At 41.4% G+C, this 21,467-nt stretch overlaps 1 long non-coding RNA gene across 1 annotated transcript in view; it reads right to left on the reverse strand.

The window, feature by feature from the left end:
* Positions 1 to 5,682: 5,682 nt before the first annotated feature.
* Positions 5,683 to 21,467, reverse strand: part of LOC142599903 (uncharacterized) — a 28,501-nt gene continuing 12,716 nt past the window's right edge. Inside the window, exons 2-3 of the long non-coding RNA XR_012833354.1 lie at positions 17,143 to 17,269; positions 5,683 to 8,043 (exon numbers count right to left, since the gene is read on the reverse strand). This is a non-coding gene — a long non-coding RNA (uncharacterized LOC142599903). The remainder of the gene's footprint in view (positions 8,044 to 17,142; positions 17,270 to 21,467) is intronic.

Here is a 21,467-nt window from a genome sequence, read left to right on the forward strand (position 1 = left end):
CCCGGGCGGGGGCCGCCCCGGCCGCACTGCCCCGCGCAGGGCACGGCCCGCCCCGCGCAGCGCCCGCGGAGCGGTGGGGCACGAGTGCCCGCCCGAGAGCAGCGGGACCCGCCGCCGCCCCCCGCCTCGCACTGCCTACTGGTTTTGGACATCCAGAATATAAGGAAAGGATGTGTAAGTGAAGCAGCAGCGTTACGGGAAGAGTTGAGGTCAGCTGTCAGCTGTCAGCAGTTGGCAGCTGTCAACAAGGGAAATTCAGAGCTTTATCAGAGGAATTAAGCAGGGGTTTGTTCAGCGCCATCAGAGATTTTCACCAGTGACGTGGCAATGACACAGAGCATGCTTACTAAATTTGTGGATAACACCACCGATGGTCCTGGGAAGGCCTGTGGTTGTGCTGGGGAACAAGATTAGATTTCATAAATGATCTTGACAAACTGGAAAAATATTCTGGAAAAGCAGAATGCTCCTGAAGCACAAGTCAGACAGAGCCATCGGCCGCAGAAATGCAGGATGGGGAACAGCCAAGTAGGTAGCAGCTCTGTGAAGAAGAATCAGGAGGTTATAGTGAACCTCAGACTGGGCATGAGTCACCATGCTTGTGGCTGTCCTAGCATGAACAAACAGGAATACAGCCTGTGTGGCACATGAGCCTTGAAGACAAAAGAGAAAGCAGTTAAACCAGCTTAAACCTCAGCATGAGATTTAGGTTAGATATCGGGATTGTGACACCCCAGAAGAAACAGCATGGGAAATCCAGGGATTTCCCTTTTTGCAGATCTGTAAGAGCAAGTTAAAGAAACTGCTGTCAAAAACATCTCTGCCTTGGGCAGTTGTGGTACTTCTTGAGATGCTCTCCAGTGTGATTGAAATGTAGGAGCTATGATCCAAAATTTGGATATATCAAGCAGGGTCTTATGCCAGAATCGGTTTTTGCAGTCCCTGTCATCCAGGCTGTATTAAGGTCTGTATTTTTTTCTTCCCACTCTTCTTATACTTATTTTTTAATTATTTCCCTCCCCGCCCCCAAATTAATTTACTATAGGAGGTGAGTGGTATATCTCAAGGTGAAAAATGTTACAGTGTTTGATTCATTGGCCATGTAACATTACTTTTCCTTTCCAACTGGAGGAGCTCCATGTCCTTGCAGAGCAAGGTAGTAAGCAGGTGGTTGCAGGTAGTTACCATAGTGGAGCTGTTACAGCCACAGGCGTGGGCAAATGCAGGTCAGTGGGACAGAAGGTTATGCTCTGGGGGACACTTCTTTAAACATTTTCATATAAAGTTTTCATGTCTGGAAAAAATCAGTATACTGCCAGCCTTTGAAATTAAGTATCAGCTTAAGTGGAACCTTAAATACTCTTTATCCTATTGTTTTGATGGGATTACTAAAAATATTGAAAAAATCCTGTGCTATGATATATGTAGAATCTGTAGCAGTCCAAGAAGGTGGATGTTAATCAAAACCACTTCTAAATGTGTGACTATTCCACATTTTAATGAAAATTTTCAGGTTTAATAACATTTTTTTAAAAGGCTTTTGAAATGTGAATATTTTGAGTGAAAAGAGCCCAATCCCACACTTTTCCAATATAAAGGAAGAAAAAAAAAGGGATTTTTCCATCAAAGCAAAAATTTTCTTTCTTTAAATTACAATTTAGCAATGTTTTTCTAATTCAGGAGTATCAGGACTCTGATTTCAGTCTCTGATTTCATTCTTTCAGAAGAATGAAAGTTGTATATTCAAGAGTAAAGTGTTAAAATATAAAAAACAAGGGAATGATTTAGGAAACTCATTCCCTCAGGGCATCACTGGTTCTAGGGCTCAGATCCTCAAAGCCATTTATGTCCCCGATGCGCGCCCATTCGCGTTCAGCATGGTGTCGCCTGCCGCAGGCAAGGACTGCCCTGCTCCCAGCCACTCACTGCTGCTGCCACCCTTCTGCTGGCAGGAGGATTTGTGCGGTCCTGAGACAAACCAAGAACCTAGTCCACCTGGAAAGTAACACAACTGCAATAACAATGCAGCATTGTTACCAGCGGCGTCCATTCTCTGAGCTGGCTTTCTAGACAGCTCCATGAGCTGTGGGTCCAGCACAAAAAGCATTAGGTGACTGAGGTACCAGCATCAGGAAGGCAACATTGAAAATACCAGCTGTTCTTTCGAGGGATCTTCCTTTGGCAGTGCCAGAACTGTTTGGGGTTTTTTTATTATTGTTTTCAGTAAAAACGTCTGGGTATGATACTGAGATAGAGGAAACATGCAAGTACATATGAGGCTTTGGGAAACCTGGTCTAGTGCAGGGCATCCCTGCCCATGGCAGGGGGGGTGGAACTAGACGATCTTTGAGATCCCTTCCAACCCAAACCATTCTATGATTCTATGAATCTCAGATAGGTAAATGCTATTTGTGGGAACTGCCTGTAGCTTATAGAAATAATCTTACCTCTGCCCAAACTTATTTTTCTTACTGCTCAGTCTTTCCATATGGTATTTGTCATGAGGAATGTCAGAACTTGGTAGTTACAGGTATAACACATAAGTCACATTCATACAAAGAGTCCATGTCACTCCTAGCCAAATACATGGATGGAAGTTATTTACTAAGTTGGTCTTCAGTCAGTGAATATCCTTTCTATCCAAATAGCCATCATATCCTTATACCATTTAGACATAACTGAAGAACCTCAACTACCCAACAGATGACTTATTCATATTTTTATATATGAGCAGCGTATGGATATCCTCAGTAGTCATATAGTACATTAATGTAACTGAAACACCTCTCAAATATCTTTTAATGAGGTTATCTAAGCTCCAGTTTCTCAGGACCTCTTTGAAAGAGTCCAATATGGATTAGTACCTGAGGGAGGCCAGTGAGCTTTGCCAGCCACTACTTAATTGTAGCAGCAGATCAAATAAAGCTTTGGGCCATTAATCATTTACTTCTGAGCTTCCCTGTGTGTGCTTGAGAGGAAACTGAAGCCTTCCTGAGTGGACTCCTTAGGGCTTCTTGCAGTAATTACTGTCTTACTTATGATTTCTAGGAAGAGAGAGAAGTCAGAGCAATTCCTGACTTGGCGACGATGCTTCCTCTGTGGTTCTGGAGAAGACAATATTAAAAGGCTGGTTAAGACTCGTCTGTCTCCTGAATCTTTCCTAACTCCTTATCTTTCTCCTTTTTGCAGTTTTTGCTTTGAATGTTGAAATTTCCAGATTTGGCACCTTCTTCAATTAAAGGGACTTCCCTTCTTCCATGCCATGGGAGCAGGCATGGGTTCCTGCTTTCCTTTCTGAGACCCACTGTTGAGTCCCAGCTTTTACACAGCAAGCTCCGCACAGGCTGCAGTTCACGATGCAGGGAACGGCAAGTGATTGTGCCTGACCTCCCCCCGATGTCAGACCTCCCAGAGGTGCCATGGAGGGCTTCTTTAGAAAGTGAACAGCTGGATTTTATTTTTAAATTTCCCTACAGAAATATTTGAAGATTATATTTTACTGTATCAAACTTTTAGCAAGAGTTGTTTACAGGAGAGAAAAATGTTGTATGTACAAATGCAGGTGCTTGGTAGTGTGCCTGGGAGCAGGAGAAGAGATGAAGCACACTCTGGTTTTCCTTTCTAATTTTCAAGCTACCACCACCCCCACCCCCTCCTGGGATCTTGGTCATGTCGCCCTCATAGGGAGTATCTTTTATCTCTGTGGCTTGAAAACATGATTCACTCGTGCTCTAGTTATAAACATACAGGGGCAAAACTGCCTTTTGAAAGGAAATCATAGCATATTTTGACCAAGGATATTTTTCTGCATATTTCTTCCTCTGATGAGCTTGAGAAGGAAACAGCTGCTTCAGCAGCTCCCTCTATCCACAAATTGGACCACTGTCAGCTGCCCCCTTCTCCCCCCTTTGAAGTATCTTTTGGTTCCTACTGTCTTAATCCCTAGGTTTTCAGCTTGGCCTAAATAGCTATTTGGCCTGCAGCTTGGAAAAAGCATCTTCACATAAAACAGCCATTGCCTTACAAATACATGTAACTACAAGATGTGAAACGGTTAATGTAAGACTGTTGCAACTTTCCAACCTTGCTTCGTCAAGTCTCATATCGAATTACAACACAATATTCATATAGGAAAAAACATTCAGGCAGGTTAGACACAGAATTATTATGACCTTGGCCAGATTGTATTCAATATTCAGCAAGTTTTTTCAGATCAATGTACTGAGCAATCACACAGCAGGTCCACGTGTGCCACAGACTCTTCTGAGGTCAGCTTATTGCAGAGCAACCCTGGAAGACCCACTGCATAGCAAATTTAATGCACAGCTGCACAATGCCCTGGAAAATGTGCTGTGGGAGCAGTGTTTCAGTTCAGAAAGTTTATAAAAATGATTTTGAAATCTCTTCGACAGTGAGAGCAGTGCCTGGACTCAGTGACCTGCAAGGTCCCATCAAGACCTTGTTGTATGGTCTTACAGTACCAAAACAGTGAAGAACATGACCTCTCTTCTTTCATGTGGCTATGATTCGTAGGGTTGTGAATAGTCCCCTGGCTGCAGTTTGCTTTAATTATCATACCAGTAAATTAACTTCACATTATTTAAGAATTTATTTAAGAATTTATCTTGAGTTTCAGTGTTTTTCTACCAAAATCAGAAAAATGGCCAACAATTAAGACATGAGTGCAGGGCTCAGGAGTTGTTGGCCAAGGCATACAAATAAGATGAAGACACAGCCTTGGTTGAGCCACCAACTCCCCACAGATACTAGATCACTTTGACTTTCTCTACCTGTACTGGATATTTAGCAGAGGCCCAAACCAGCTCTCGAGTCCAAGCTTACCTAGTATTCCTCTGCAGGAAGGCCCACAGCGAACAGTGAGTTTGGGCAACTCTGCAGCCCAACAAGAAAAAGCTCAGTGTACCCAACTACCTAAGGGATGGGATCACATACTGCTGGTACCGTGGGCAGTCACAGCCACAGTCTGTATTGCTTGGCTAATGATAGTGCGTTAAAAAGGGCCAGAAAATGCACACGCCCATGCAGCTCAGTCATCTATACCATACAGTTGTTAGTACAGCTCTGACATGGTCTCTACTGCAGTTCAGGCTCATGGCAGACTGTGCTTTTCAACAGTTTGTGAGCATAATCCAAAGGTTAACATGGCCAGGGACCAGGCCCCATTGGCAGTAGACTCATGGACTCCCTGGAACCTGATACTCTAAGTTTTTCTGAGACTATATTCCTAAGCATAGAAAAAATGGTCTGAGAGCAAGGACTGTGCTCTTTCAGCACCCTCTATAAACTAAAAAAGTGGCCATAATTGAAAGAGGTTGTCAGGATAGAATCAAATTAGTAGTATCTGCCATCTGGTCTCCCTTCATCTTCTTGTGTTTCTCCTTTTGCCATTCTGTAAGTTTTCCAACTGCCCTTAGCTTTTGCAAAGTTACACTTGTCCAAAAGAAAAAGTAGAAGAAAATCAGAGCTATAATTTATTCTGTTGCCTTCATGGGCAAAAAGAGAACAGAGGTAAAAAGGAAGAAATATTGTGTTTAAATCAGAGTTTCAAAACACTAAATTGCTTTTCTAAAATATTTCAGGAAAGTTTTACAAAAATAACTATATTCTGAGTCCTATATTCCTGAGATGGAATGGTTACAACCTTTTTTTTTTTTTTTTTTTTTTTTTTTACTAACCCTTAATCTAAACTTAAGGGTGCAGGTTGTACTGATTATCTAGTGTTAATTGGTATAATTTAAGTAGGGCTACATGTATGCTTGTCAGCTGACGTTATGTGTAATATTCACCTGTAATTTACAGGATGTAAAAGAAAGTAGCTTCTTTCAAAGGACATATTTCTTTAATCTCTGGTGTATGCACAGCTGATGTACTCTAAAATCTATGTTTCCCCTCTATGATGCTTCTGTGAATGATGTCTATGTAACTTTAATTTGTAATGCATCAGTCTTCCTTAGGCTTCTCCAGAAAATAATTGATATTTGCCTTTCAAAATCATTTAGTGAATAAGTTTGCTCTCGTAACTTTGTCAGCGTTCTCTATTAAGCAAGTTCCACTAGGTTTCATACACTAAACCTTTCAGTTATAAAAAAGAAAACAATCCAACTGCCATACACATACCACTTTACATTGTGCAAAATTACTTTTTTTGTATGTGTATTAGGGCTCTGCTGCAATACAAACTTTCGTGTATTTTTAAATATACTTTATAAGATCAATTAACTCCAAGACTTAGAGTTAAAGCTTTCTTCCTAAATAGAGGCCTAAACTAATAACTCTTACTCATTATGTGTATGGTAGCAGATTATCAAATCTGAGACCCAAAATTTATCTGGAAAGTGAACCATGTGATTTTCCTCAAGCCAAATTACCAGTCAGTGCGAGAGGTTCATATTTCTTGCAGGATCAATCAGCAGCCCGTTTTGTTACGTGGACTGCTATGAGACAATTTCTGAGTCTTACTATGCTGTGTGCCACTAGAGCAGTTACATTAAATCTAAGGTGGGTGTGGAGTAATTCTTACATAGAGAGACAGAGCCAGGGGCATGAGGGAGGACAATAAATCTAGGACCTTGATAAGTAGAGTGTTCTTGAAAATGCATTCTGCAGAACAGCCCAGAGACAACCATGTGAGGCTGGTGCAAGAAAAGCTGTGACGATCCCAGAACAACTCTCAAAAGCAGATTCCTGTTCCCCAGATGCTGAATGTCTTCAGAGTTACAGTACACAATCTGCATTCCTGGCAACTGCTGTGCAAGGTAAGACTGTGAGATTTGCCAGTATTGTGCACATACTCATCCTCAATTTGCTGTAGAAAACAGAAGTAATCTGTGAAAGTCCTAGGGTGTCTATGTAAAGAAGGAAGGGAACCAGCAATATATCCTATGTCCCAGACAGAGCCACAAACATCTTGTTCCCTCTACAGGACAATGCCTGCTTCTGTGCTTGCAGCTGCATTGTTTGTGGCGTGGTTGATGCTGGGAGAAGCCTAATGTGCTCTGCATCCTTATTGTCTCTCTAGGTCCCCTGACCTTGAGGCACAGCCTACCTACAAATTCCATCACCCTCATGCTAGATAATACACGGACCCTCCAGGAACAATCCTTTGCCACCGTGTCTCATGTCTGATAGTAGGCAGAACTCACCTCAAGGAGCAGTGGAAGCTACCAAGCTGGCAGAGACCACCAGCTGATGCCCACAGCAGGGAAGCAAAGCATAAAACCTCAAGCAGGTGCGAGGTGTTCCCCTTTGGGGTTGTAATGATCCTAATCAGAAGACTATTGTGCATCAAAGTTAGTGATCCACGTAACAGTGAACCTGAATAGGCAGAGGCTGGTGCTGTGCTGTGCTGCACCTACGGCTTGTCCTTCAGGCCTGGACTGCGCAGGTCTCTTGGCCACAGCATAAACTCAGCTGGGTGATGGTAACAGAGGAGCCCACAGGCAGCTCCCACTTGGTGCTGTTGATTACACCACCTGCCTGGCCTTCTCTTTATCTCAAAGTGGAGCAGCAAGTTCTTATGTGAACATATGGTTGTTTGACGGTAGAAATGACGAATAGAGCATTTTTTGTCTAAGAAAATTCTATAAGAGGTCTTGAAACCAAAATGTCAGTGAACCTTTCTACGGATGGGATCTGTATCACATGCCCTGAGCAGAGGTCTGTCTGACACTGCACAGGTCAGGGTTCCCAGCACCTGAAGGGACATAAGATTATCCGTATTCTGTCTCTTTCTTGTGCTAGCTCCAGAAAATGGTATTTTAAGCAATAGTTTATGGTGTCTGAGTGCCTTTCTTACTGGGATCATAGGGTACATTAGCCCAGTGCCTTGCATTACAGGGTATCAGCAGAATAGCCTGGAGCTGACCCCAAAGATGTTTCTGAATCAAGTGGTGTGACAGGTGACAAATATGGCTTCAAACATTTCCAGCTTTAGGGTTGCTTCTCCACAGCAGTCTAGGGCTGCTCCTGTTAGCTTTGGACTATGTAGGTTTCCCAGCACCACTGCAGTTACTTCCATTTCACCTAGAAGGACAAGAAAATGAGGTTTTTCAGTATCAAAACAATCACAGAATATAAACGATAACCTTTAGCACTGAATGTGAAGGGAAAATATCAAGCTTAAAATGAAACATTTCTGCTGTCCTTATTTTATTTGCTTACAAGCTTCTCTGTATCGCAAAGCAGCTGATAGCACTGTACATGTTTTAAATGAATGTCCTTCGCAGAACATTAATATCTCAACCCTGCTTTTCATTTCAGAACTACACAGGAAAACACCTGTAACTTTGACAGAACCTTGAAATGGTTCTGTATAATTCAGAAATAGACATTTCTTGATTGTTCAAATCAGTCTTTAATAACTGTCTAGTTCCAGCACTAGGCCCTTGCTGCCAGATATTGCTGAAGTGCCTGCTAAAATGCCTTGATGTATAGTAAATCTTTTCTCAATCAGGCCCCTAATTTATGGTCCACATATTCACAGCATCTGTTACTCAGCTGTTTTTGACAGCTGCTGTTCGTTTCTACTCAGAAGCTGACAGTTCAGAAATTTCAAAAGAAATTAATGTTTTGACTCAATGATCCTATGGAAGCTGTCTCTTGGCTCTGTTTCTCGGGTTACAAATCACAGACAAGTTCTCAGAGCGAAGCATCTGGACATTAAAATACTAGTTATTTATTATTTGTTGCTATCAGTTCTACTTGTTTGTGTTAGTAATTCAAATGGAGTGGCTTGTATGGATATAAAGCAGATGAGTTTTGTATGCATGACTAGCTGGAAATCAACTACCTATAACAAAAATTGAGGCAAAATTTATAGCTAGAGTAGTCTTAGAAAACAGGTTTTTATCTTTGTTGTGTTGAAAAGTAGATGCAATGATCAACATCTATAGTGTTGTGAAGGCAAAGGCTATTCACGAAGGCCTCAGCTGAGCAGAGCTCTGAAGTGCTGTATGTTGGATGTTGACAGGGTGGTGACTCTGGGATTTTTCACATGCTAAAATTCATACCATAAGACTTTGTTACAGCTAAACTAAAGGATGTAGGCAGAACTGGGCACTATAATTGTCTGAAGCCATTTTAATAGTTTTCTTAATAGAATAGCAATTTGATATGGGATTTCCTTTTTGACTTATAAGAGAAAGAAATCAAACACCAAAACTTTCAGATCTTACCTTTCAGTAATTAACTTTTTGATACTACAAGCATTTATTTCAAATCAAATTGAAAATCTCTTTTGAAGGCATGAACAATCTCTGAAAAAAAGCAATGCATGTTTTGGCTTTGAAGGGAATGATCAGAATGACATCTATTTATCAGAATGAACCATGAAAACTACTGTTGTTTTTCAGTTACCTCTCCATGCAAGATTTGGCATTGCTGGAGCCTGGCAATGGTTTCATCTAAACTGGAAGAGAGGTTTGCCTCTGAACTCTGTGCCTTATGTATTAAGTACATGCTTTCATGCCACCATGCACGGGTGAAGGGAGAGAGGTGCTTAGATAGATGATGGCTTAACAGAGCCATTGCCAGGTGGTTTTGTGTCCCTGGCACTCTTTCCTTTATTTGCCCTAGAAGTCAGTGATAAGATTCATCAAAACTGTCAGATGAGCTCCTTAGACATCAGGCCATTAGTGTGGATTTCAATAACCTGTGAACCAAATAGGCTGTACTATACTGATCATACCCAAAACATTGCAGTCTTGCCTTTTTCAAACAAAAGAAAAATACAAATATGTGGCAGCTTGCAACAGCGCACTGTTCATCACAAACCGTATACCGGGATTATTAGCCTTATGGCCAGGAAAGTGTATTGAAAGAGGAAACAGAAGTAGCCAAACTCTTCCATTACTTGGAGAGTTCCCTTGCCTTTTTTTTCTTTGGTTTATGTGTTTTAATTGGAATACCGTGTGGTTTCTCCATAGTGTAATTTTAGTTGGCCCTTGATTATCTGAGTAAATTAGTTAATGATGCTTGCTCATTGCAATTACACTTTCCCATTGCAATTATCTGAATTCTGCTGTTTCAAGTCATCTACAATGAATCTGTGTTCATAATTACAGCATATTGCTAATAAATGTTTGTAGCAGATGTATGGTATTGCACTGCTTATGTATGTACACAGCAGCTACTGTTTAATGTAGTTGAGCTCACACATTCTTACTGCTTACTGTATGCTTTGGTAGTGATAAATGATAGCCATTTTTCTCTACTGCAGCCAAGAACAGAGATTAAAACTCTAGATACCAATCTGATCTCACAGGTCACAGCTTGTCTGTGTAACCTGTTTTATGTTATAACTGATAGCAGTAAAAGGTCTTTCATCAACTTTGTTTATTTATGTCCGTGATTCACAGTGATGATGATTTATAGAGCAACTGTAATTGCAAGTGTATACCTCTCATGAAAATGCAATGCATAGCTGGAAAAAAATGACCTTGTGGGAGGGCGAGATATTAAAAGTCTAGTGTGAATAAAAGAAATCCAAACAACAGGAGAATCCGATTACTAAATAGAGAACAGATCTGTATATAAGCAGTGAAAATAGGTAATTAGAAGGGGAAAATAGAGGACTGGAAAATTCAGCACAACTATTTTGCACTCTTTAAAAATTAAAAAGCTCTGTTCATGTAGTCATCTGTGCTCTTTGGCTTGCTAACATTCATCTTGAGTACATCTTGGAAAGCCGAGAAGCTTTGAGATCGTAGTTTGAATTTCCAAATTCAATGTGGTGGAGAATAAGAACTTATGAGATCTATAATGTAGAAAACATGAATGATGATTTTAATAGGGAAAACCAATATCTGCATATAAAAAAGATGTTGAAAATGTAGGAAGGGATGCAGAAAAGAATAAATAAATAAAAAGATGTGCATGTTTTTATTTAAAAAAAAAAAAAGCCTTGCAGGAAGAGATTTAAATATCTCAAAATCTTACTAAGCAGAAGACTGAAACATGACAGGATTGCATCAGGACTCCCATGAGAATAAGATACCAAGCCTGAAAAGCCCATTTATTCTAGCAGACACTGAGATTAAAAGATTCAATGACAGGTACCTGAAAACAGTCAGATTCCAATTAGACATAAAGCAAATGTTTGTAACAATGAGATTGATTACTCATTACAGTGAACCCTCAGGGGAAAACAGGATGTCTTTCAATGTGTTCAGTATGCCTTTACTTAAGATACACATTATCTAAAAGATATATATGCTACCAGACTGTATACAGGCGAAAAATTTTATGGTATGTTAATAGATACAAAGCTCAATGAGACGATCTAACAGACTTTTTGGCCTCTAAGGTCAAAACAACTCTTACTTGAAAATTAGTTCCTGTAGCACTATATTTGGGCTATAGGATCACTGACAAGATGACCCCATAAGCTTTCACCTGCATGTTTATATTTAACTAATTCCCTATGCTGGAAGCAGCTCTTTCCTCAGAAAACATAGGAAGAGAACTGCAAACTCTTCCCTCCCTTTTTAGTCAGGAGAGTCAAGAGATTGGTGTCATGTTCTTCTGTCCTCCAGATGCTGCCTTCTCCCTGTTTTCATCATTCCCTGCTTTCCACCCCTGAAGCCAACTGTGTCCTACTGTTGGGTAGTAATAAGCATCCGTAGATTGTCTCTAAAGCCAGGGAAACCTTTGCCTCTGATACGCTGCTGAAAAAGAGAGGTGAAGGAACTATAGCCATTTCAGAAGAGTCTTTATCTGTAAAACAGCCAGGGCCTGTAAGTACTCATTTGTTAGCCAGAAAAAAATAATTTCTGTTTATCTGTAGCTTACAGACTACCACTGTGGTACTGATAAGATAACCAGAAATAAATGCCTTTCTTGAAATAGAATATACTATCAGAGAAGGTACTTACAGAACTCTGTTTCATTTACTGAATTTAGATTTCCTTTTAATGCCTAGCATATGTATTCAGACTTTCTTCTTTTATTTTTAGTACTTGTGTAGCACCAAGAGAGCTTTTACCTTTTTGCCAGCTTTTTAGGGCTTCAGATCTCATTTTCGGACAGTAATGCACTATACCCTTTAAGACCACTAAGAATTTTCCTGGTGGTCCTTTTCCAGCACAGAGTTGTGCACTGCTGACAGCTTTACACCTGGTTCTTGCATTGATCTCAGCACTAGGGTGATGGAGACATGGGATCCCACTGGTTTAGGGCACATAAGGAAGCCAGATACACCAAAACAGGACATAAATGTCACTGCTTTCCCCTTCGGTAATTACTGTCTCCTTGTTGTCCGTTTAATCTCAGTATCCCTTTTGGACCATGGTAGTTATGCTTCTGCCTGTGAATGACTCAGTGTCTGTCACAGCAGATCAGGCAGGGCCAGCTCCCCTGTGCGGCAGTCCCGCTCAAGCATGGCTCTTCCCCTTCTCCACGGTGCCAGCGTGGTTATTTGGCAGTCCCAGAACACACTCATTCACCAGAGGCAATCTGGACCCAGTCCTGGATGGTGCTGAGCATCCTTAATGTGTGCAGTACCCTTTTGGGGTAACTGAAGCTTCTCAACACCTGGCTGGAAATACCCAGAAAGACTTCTCTGCTGCATGCCTGTGAAACAGTGATGTACTGAAGCTTTGGAAAGGTTAATTAGTATCTAAATAACCAGCTAGTTACATCCACACGTGATTCTTCTCTCACATTTATTGGCATGACATAAGAAACTCTCCTTTGGGAGACTTTCTACTCTGATTTATGTAAGCATAACATCCAGGGGATCAGGTCTGCCTCTTTTTATGTGATGCTCTTTCTCACTTGCTGCTTATGAAATGGACTAGTAAAACACTCCTAATCTGGAGAAATTGAGAGAGTTGAAATAGAATTCCTAATTTGCTGGAATTTAGGACTTTTTGAAACGTCTTCCTTGCCTGAAGACACATTTTTAGTTTCCCATGAAATGGGATTTGCACATAAAAAATAATATGTAAAACTTTTTTAAATTTGAGAATGTAATTTCAAATTTTTTAATGTTGATATATTTCATAAAATACCTATTGTACTATATAATGTGTACAACCACAAACAAGCATACTGCATATATAGAGAGAGGAAATATTGTTATTTTAATTTTACTCTAGAATCATGAAGATAAATTACTACTTTGTGGATGGACAGAATACCTTCCCTAGATTCCCTGTGCACTGCAATGAAACAACCTGAGATAGTAATATTAAAAAAAATATAAGCTGTTTCAATCAGTAAAATGTATTAAGTGCTTTTACTGATTTTAAGAATTAAATATTCCATCTATGCTGTAGCACTACCATTCCTGATCTGTCATGAAACACTTAAAAATAATAAATAAAAATGCATAAATACAACTATGAAGGAGTTTCAAAGTTTTCTGAAATGAAAATATTCCAAAATTAAATATATGGAGAAATATTTATAGGAATTTTCATTGGAGTAATATGATTTTGTGGGGGAAAAAAACCCAACAAATGTATTTGGCCTAGTTCTAACCAAGATTCTGGAAAATTTTTAGAAAGACAAAGCAAGCAGCCATTCACTCTGCAGTTGCATGCAACTCAAGTTACAGTAAGCCATTAGTAATACCAGAATTCTCAAGAATCATGAATCACAAAGTCACAAAAACATTTAGGTTGGAAGGGCGCTCTTGAGATCATCTAGTCCAGCCCCTTTGCTCAAGCAGGGTCAGCTACAGCAGATTGTCCAGCATTGTGCCCAGTTGGGTTGGAATATCGCTGCTGATGGAGACTACACAACTTCTTTGGTCAATGTGTTCCAATGTTTGACCACCCTCACAGTCAAAAAAAGTCCTTTCTTGTGTTCAGATGGAATTTCATGTGTTTCAGTTTGTGCCCATTGCTTCCTGTCCTGTCAGTGGGCACCACTGAGAAGAGCCTGGCTTCCTCTTCTTCATTCCCTCCCATCGCATATTTGTACACATTACTGAGATATCCCTGGGCCTTCTCTTCTCCGAGCTGAACAGTCCCAGCTCTCTCAGCCTCTCCTCATCCATCAGATGCTCCAGTCCCTTCATCATCTTCATAGCCCTGGGCTGGACTCACTCCAGTGAATCTGTGTCTTGTACTGAGGAGCCCAGAACTGGACCAGTACTCCAAGTGTGGCCTCACCAGTGCTGAGTGGAGAGGATGGATCACCTCCCTCAACTTGCTGGCAATGATGTTCTTAATGCAGCCCAGGAAGCCATGGGCCACTTTTGCAGCAAGAGTGCACTGCTGGCTTGTGGTCACCCTGTTGTCTACCATGACCCCACAGTTGTTCTCTGACAAGCTGCTTCCCAGCTTTTCAGCCCCTGGCACATGCTGGTGCCTGGGCTTGTTCCTCCCCAGGTGCAGGATTTGGAATTTCCCCTTGCTGAACTGCATGAGGTTTCTGTCAGCCCATTTTTACAGCCTGTGGAGGTCCCTCTGAAGGGTGGTACACACATATGGTGTATCAGTCACTCCTCCCAGTTTTGTATTGTGCAAACTTGCTAAGGGTGAACTCTTTCCCATCATCCAGATCACTAATGAAGACGTTAAACAGGATGGATGCCAGTTTTGACCCCTGGGATACACAGGTAGTGACTTGCCTCCATCTGGACTTTGTGCCACTGACTACAGTCCTTTCAGCCTGGCATTTCAGCCAGTCTTCACAGAATCACAGAATGGCAGGGGTTGGAAGGGATCTCTGGAGATCATCTAGTCCAACCCCCCAGCTAAAGCAGGATCACCCAGAGCAGGTTGCACAGGATTGTGTCCAGGCAGGGTTTGAATATCTCCAGAGAAGGAGACTCCACAACCTCTCTGGGCAGCCTGTCCCAGTGCTCGGTCACCCTCACAGGGAAGAAGTTTTTCCTCATGTTGAGATGGAACTTCCTGTGTTCCAGGTTGTGCCTGTTGCCCCTTGTCCTGTCACTGGGCACCATTGAGAAGAGTCTGGCCCCTTCCTCTAGACACCCACTCTAGATATTTATAAGCGTTGATGAGATCCCCTCTCAGTCTTCTCTTCTCCAGACTAAACAGACCCAGCTCTTTCAGCCTTTCCTCATATGAGAGATGCTCCAGTCCCCTCATCATCTTTGTAGCCCTCTGCTGGACTCCCTCCAGTAGTTCCCTGTCTTTCTTGAACTGGGGAGCCCAGAACTGGACACAGCATTCCAGATGTGGCCTCACCAGGGCAGAGTAGAGGGGGAGGATAACCTCCCTCGACCTGCTGGGCACGCTCTTCTTAACGCACCCCAGGATACCATTGGCCTTCTTGGCCGTGAGGGCACATTGCTGGTTCATGGAGAGCTTGTTGTCCACCAGGACTCCCAGGTCGTTCTCTCCAGAGCATCCACCTCCCTGTCACTTTATGTAACCTGTACTTTGAATGTGATAGAGTTGCCGTTCCTTATATCTCCACAATAGATGTTTAAGGCTGCATTGATATGGCATCTTCTGCCCTCTTCCAGGCTCAAGTTTTTAAATGAATCTTTTGATTTCTGTCCTAAGGTATTGTAATGAACCTATCTATGTAGTTTCTTCATATGCAAGGGAATCTCAAAACTTGAAAACAGTTGGATGCCTTCAAATCAAACTATATGAAATGCTATAGTACAAACAAAGCGGTAAAGGATTTGTAAGCATTGAACGGGGCACTTCATAGTAGGGAATAGTGTGTTTCTTCAGAGCCAATAAATACATTTTCATTCACTTTCTTTCAGAAAGTTATGTTGAGGTTTTCAAATGTAATGTAAAGCTCTTACAAGAATATGAAAATAGGTAAGAATAAGAATGTATGAATAGGTATATAATGACAATCTTCCCAGCAGACCTGTGGTTCATCTGGTTGAACAGCCTACCTCAGGCAAGGACCAACACTTTATTATTCTGAAATATACAAGATTCCTTTCATGTGCACATTGTGTGAATACAGAAAGTGCTGCATCCTCATTGTATCCCAGATTTCTGGCTGTGATAGTGATCAGTGGCATATAAATCAGAGAAAGCTTTCTTGTAGTCCAGATATGGAACGCAGAGTATGTCTTGCTTGAAAATTTATCTTCTCTTGAAGACAAATTTGAAATTTATTTTCTCTTGTGAGAGAAGGGTACATCTCATTTTAAACTGGGGCCTAAAGACTGAAAAGCTGAGAACCTCAGTAGGTGTCTTTTTTCCTCCTTTGCCTATAGATGGAGACTATCTCAACAAGTTATGTGAGATGAACACAATGTCTTGTGATTGTTTTGTATCTAGAAGCATATTAATGTCTAATTCTTTTTTCAAAGTCTAAAACTAAACTCTCAGTCTGTGATATCTGATGGCAATAAGTAATATATATTCTGTAATTAGAAATAATACTGTTATCATTTTCCCATGTGTGGATGTTTTGGGCTCATTTGTGCTTGTATTGACATGTCTAGTTTTGTCTTTGGCTTCAGCTGGAGTCAGTTCAAGCTTTTCATGCTCTTTATACATTTTTACAGGTCAAAGACTATTGCTGCTTTCTTCTAAAACCTAGGAAAAGGGCACTAATAACTTGCCCAGCGCTCCCAGAAGGTCCAAGGTCTCTGGATTTTAACACTGCCAAATCTTTGTACAGACTTTTCCCTCCAACGCTTGATTAGTTAATGAAGTCAGGTTTCTTGTTACAAATACTATACTGACTTCTTTTAGACATTCACATTTAGCCACCCAAGGCTATTGCATCGTTACGAGAAATGTCAGAGTCGTGCTGGAAGTGCAATTAAGGATTCTTTAATTTTGTTTACTGCCATTAAAAAATTGTGCTCAAGATGTGCTCAGCTGCAGGAAAAAACCCCAAACCTCTAAAAGTATTAATTACAGATTTTATTAAAAGCATACAGAAGACTTGAAGTGTAACGACGCAAACAACCGTTGTTCTCTCACCCTAGGAGAAGGGAGAAGAAGGAATTCCAGTGGCAGGGAGCTTAGTTGCTTTTGACAAGAAGGGAAACACAGACCTCCTAATTAACTGTGCAGTTAAAGAAGGGTGAGCAGCTTGTTGCCAAACATAACCACAGGGAAAACTGTTAACTGCTGTAATCAGGAGTTATTTACCCAGTCAATAAAACCAGGCTGAAACAAATGACATAACACCCTGAATAACTATGGTCTGAGAATAGGAAGTTACCAAGGAAGGTGGCTGCTGACGGGTGGTTCCCTTCTTGGTCCTGAGGAGCATGGGGTGACGCAGGTACTGGACCACAGGTGTCCTGTGTCGTATGTGCAGTGGTGGGCACTGAACTTGGATCTCGTCCCTGTGAAGGAAGAGAAAGACCAAAGAGAAGATCATGTCTGCAGACTGTGAATATCCAAAGAGAAACGACGGTTCAAAATCTCCCCAGCTATTGATCAGAGCCAACTTTCAGGCTATCAGGTGTTGAACTGGCCTGCACCGTTTTGGATTTTGTAATGAATCCCAGGAGATTTGTGTCTTCATCTAACCATGACTGGAGACAAAAAGTTTTTCCATTCACTCCAGCGTTTACTGGGTCTTACTAAAGAGCTAGTCATGGACATACTAAAGAGCTTGACAACATCTTCCAGAGCAGCCCAAAAGGAACGAAAATCACTTTTACAAATCTCAATCCAAAAGTGATGTGGCATGCATCAAAAAGCAAAATGATACTCTATATGCCTTGGCTGACACTTACAAGGGTACCAGAAACTGCCCCAGGTTTAGAGCTCCCTGGCTTGGCCTGGCCCGCTCAGTGCCGTCTAACTCAATGTCAATGCCGAGTCCAGTGCTGTGTGCACTGTAAGGTGTAAAGCCGTTGATAACGGTCACAGCTAACTCTGGGTTTCCCTTTTATCCCTGTCCATATTACATTACCCAGAATGTCTGCCATAGCCTCACATGACAGTCCATAGGCTCAGGCCTACATTCTTGATCTCCTGATCTCTTGGTATCACATGCATCAGTGACAAAATGTGGTTAAAATAAAGCAGTGGCTGCATATTTGAGGAATACTGAATACTGTTGATCCGGGTACCAATTAAAATCTTAGGGCATATAAATGATTTCTTTCTTAGTTGCAGAAATACTAATGCATTGAATCTTACAGCTGTACTGAGACAGCTCCAGGTAATACGTGATCAGATTTTCTCAGACTTTTCGGTACTCCTTCAGATTAAGAGGGCTCTGATAAGGAAGAAGCAGTTGTGTGAGTCAGACTGCCAGGCTCAGTAAGGATTTTCAGGACTTGGACTGACATATCATAGCTTTCAGCTCTGAAACTGCCTTTTTTATTAGTTTTGATGTAATCTTCTCAACCTCAGCTAGCAAGAAAGCCGGCCAATATTTTTTCTGTGATTGCAGCCAAAAATAACATGTAGCATAAAGGTACATGTGCAATTTAAATGCTTTCCAGCTTTTGGGCATGTAAGTACCTGTGTCCACACTGAAGTCAGCTGCTTCATTATTCAGACCATCATTTCTACACAGCTCTTTGTGGACACAAAGGATCAGTTTCCAAGCAGATTCTCTATCAGGCTCACTTCCGATCTTACCTGCGCACACCCACCAGGCATGAGTCATTGTGCTGATAGATCCTCATTCCTCTCGTTTTCACAGGTTTAGCAACTACCTGAAGTTATACCAATGCAAATAGGTACAGGATGACACCTAGCAGATCTGACTGACCTCATTTTCTCATCCACACAAATGTGAAGTGAAAGTAATCTACGGAAACAACTAGACTTATAGTTGAGAAAAAAGGATTGAAGGTAAATGAAAGATCTGATCCAGCCAGAAAACTGGCCTTTAAGTTCTTCAGCAAATTCTTCAGGTGTTCCACTTTCCTAGAAAACTGGAGGACAAGTTTCCCAGGTACCCCGGGCAGTGACAGAGCAATTAAAGTGTCTCACTGTGGTCCCTATGCCAGAAATGTAAACATTGCATAGTGCTTGCCATAGGCCTGGCTGCTAACGGGCATCCGGTCCACAGTAGCCAGCCAGGGCAGTAGCCTTATATGCCTTTGGCTACTGACTGGTAACACGCCTCAGCTGCAGATGCCAGACGCATTCCTGCAGCATGGGAGAAGATGTGGACATTAGAGGGAAATGAGGGAAACATGGGATCTGCACAAAACCATAGGAATGGCCAGCAGGAGACAGTGTGAGCTGATTTGGGTGTTCTGTTACTGTTATTTAAGCTTTCTGTAAAGCAAACAGGGGTAAGAGACAACTTTAACCTTGTACAACGCACACAGCCTTTAATTGGAGCATAGTGGCAATGGCACCTGCTCACAGCACCCATCAATCTTGTCTGTAAGTACCTCCATCATTTCAGAACACAGTTACAGTTGTCTCCTAAAAGTATATTATTTTGTTGAGTGATGAATGGCATTGTGAAATATTACCTATAATCAACACCCTTTATTGCAAAGCTCATTAAAGTCCTGACAAATCTAGTGTTGACAGCACTTTAATTTTGTTTTATTGCCTCATTTTATCTCACCAATTTCTGTCTCTGGTTTATGGTTAATAATGAAAGACAGCAGAACTGCATAGTGCTTCAGAATCAGAAAAATAAGTATTCACCGTTTTTAAAAGTCCTCAATTTAGGCCGTAAGAACAGCGGGCACAAGACAATACGCACATTGAGAAGGTGATTAAAGTTTAATAAAACTGTCAAGTGAAATAAACCAATCTCCTTGGAAAACATTCTGTTTGCCAGGTGCTTGGATTTTAGCTGTTAAAAAATTCTCTTTCAACAGTCTGTTTAAATGTGCAGCAGACTAATGTTGTGACTGCCAAGATAAAATTCTGGTTTTTGCATGATCTGTTGAGACTTGGTAACAAAAAAGATTGCTAAAATGACACATGCAGAAGCCACTACCGTAAGTTCTATACAGAATAAATGCACTGTTATTTAATGATTTGCTACAAAGCTATTCCTATCCCTCACTGTCCACATTAGGCTTTGGAGCTTGGCCTTTCACCACTGTCTTCACAGAAAAGGGTCTGATTCTCCAGCCACGTAGTCATCTGCAACTGTCCGAACTGTATATCGTTACCAGTGTGCTTTAACAGAGCTTTCCAGCTTTTTTTCCATATGCATGCCATTATACAAAATCCAAGGCAGTGAGAAATCAAACACATACAGCCATGGATAAAATCTGTAGTTCCTATAACCCCCTGAAACAACCTGTCATCTAAGTTCAGCACAGAACTCTATTAAACTGTAAAAATCACTTGTTATTAGTGGATTACTAATTATTAATTGATTTGCTCTGCAGTACCTCAGGTAACACATTAAGAATTTTTCTACAAGTTGTATTTCTGTAGAGCTGTAGGTGAGTTAATACACTGATTCATAAATGACGTATTCCCGTGATTCTGCCTGCTGTGTCAGTGTGGGTACCGTATGTCAAACCTTTCCTCCACGCTCTCCAGTGGCCTCTCTGAAGAAAACCAGGTCAAACAACAAATTGAGTCTCTCGAAGGCCAGCATGTTCCCCAGAGATTCAGGGTTACTTTAATCAGAGCATCACCTCGCCTCTTGCAAGGTTTTGCAGTGCAGAGCGCATCGGTTCCCTGACTTAGAGGCAACCCTGACTGACGGGAAAGAGAGACCTCAAATAATGAGGAAATCATTACACGCCGGCGCTGCCCTGCGTTAAAAAGGCAGCCTGGCTCTCAGGAAGACAAGCTTTCTTTGGGCCGCTTTGGAAACATTAAGTGGCCTTGAGAGGGAGAAACGTCCTGCTGAACAAATCTGTCCGTGCAGGTCCCAGCAGAGCAGGCTCCTGCTTTTCTCTGATATCAGAGGCAGCCAGAAATACCCACCCAGCCAGATGCTCGCTGCATAGGAAATTAAAAGAAGGGCTCAAAGCTAAATCTACAATGGCTCGTGTATTGCAGTGCTATCTGTGATATCCCGTCTTCTTCCCTCGTTCTTCCCGACGATTGTTATTCCTCATGCTTACAACTTACTTTAAATTGTATTGCAAGGCTCTTGGGAGGAGGCTGAATGTCTCTGTGTGTTTGTATTAGCTCAGGTCCACCTGTGAATTTTCTATTCCAGGTGCAGGTACTGCTAGGACTAGTACAGTAATACACACACACACACATAAAAGAGCTCTCTTAATAGGACAGCATTAACTTCCCTGCAAAATTCTTGTTCAAGACAAAGATAGCAAAAATATGCAAAATTAAAAGGTCACGTGCATGTCAGCAAAGCCTGCAGTTTTAATTTTCCCATACTTTCCCTGTGCTTGTGACAAGATATGTGAATTTATACAAAGCTTTAATTAGTACTGGGTGGTGAGAACCGGAAAGCTTTATGAAAACACCCGTTTACAATTTTATCTGGAGGCTCCTAAAAATAATGAGATAAACCTCATATTTTTTCTTCCCCTGCACTTGGCTTTTCAATAATACTGCCAATATATACTGTACCATGTACAGCATTATCTGTAGAAAACCACTGCAAGGTAAGATCTTAAGAAAAAT

Source organism: Balearica regulorum, chromosome 1 (assembly GCF_011004875.1).
Source record: "Balearica regulorum gibbericeps isolate bBalReg1 chromosome 1, bBalReg1.pri, whole genome shotgun sequence".
NCBI lineage: Eukaryota > Metazoa > Chordata > Aves > Gruiformes > Gruidae > Balearica > Balearica regulorum.